Here is a 297-nt window from a genome sequence, read left to right on the forward strand (position 1 = left end):
GTATTTTGTGCAAGAAAATGCAATAAAATAGTCCGCCTAAGAAAAATTGAATTATATTAGGAACTTTTTTAAAATTTTGGTTTTTTTGGTAAAATGACTTTTAGGTGGTAATAGGTGTCTTCCTCTACTCTGATCTGGCTGTCAATTTTTTTCTACACTTTTAGGTGTATTTTGTGCAAGAAAATGCAATAAAATAGTCCGCCTAAGAAAAATTGAATTATATTGGGAACTTTTTTAAAATTTTGGTTTTTTTGGTAAAATGACTTTTAGGTGGTAATAGGTGTCTTCCTCTACTCT

This window comes from Leptopilina boulardi, unplaced genomic scaffold, assembly GCF_019393585.1.
Source record: "Leptopilina boulardi isolate dan_hultmark-lab unplaced genomic scaffold, ZJU_Lbou_2.1 LbouV2_249, whole genome shotgun sequence".
Classification (NCBI taxonomy): Eukaryota; Metazoa; Arthropoda; class Insecta; order Hymenoptera; family Figitidae; genus Leptopilina; species Leptopilina boulardi.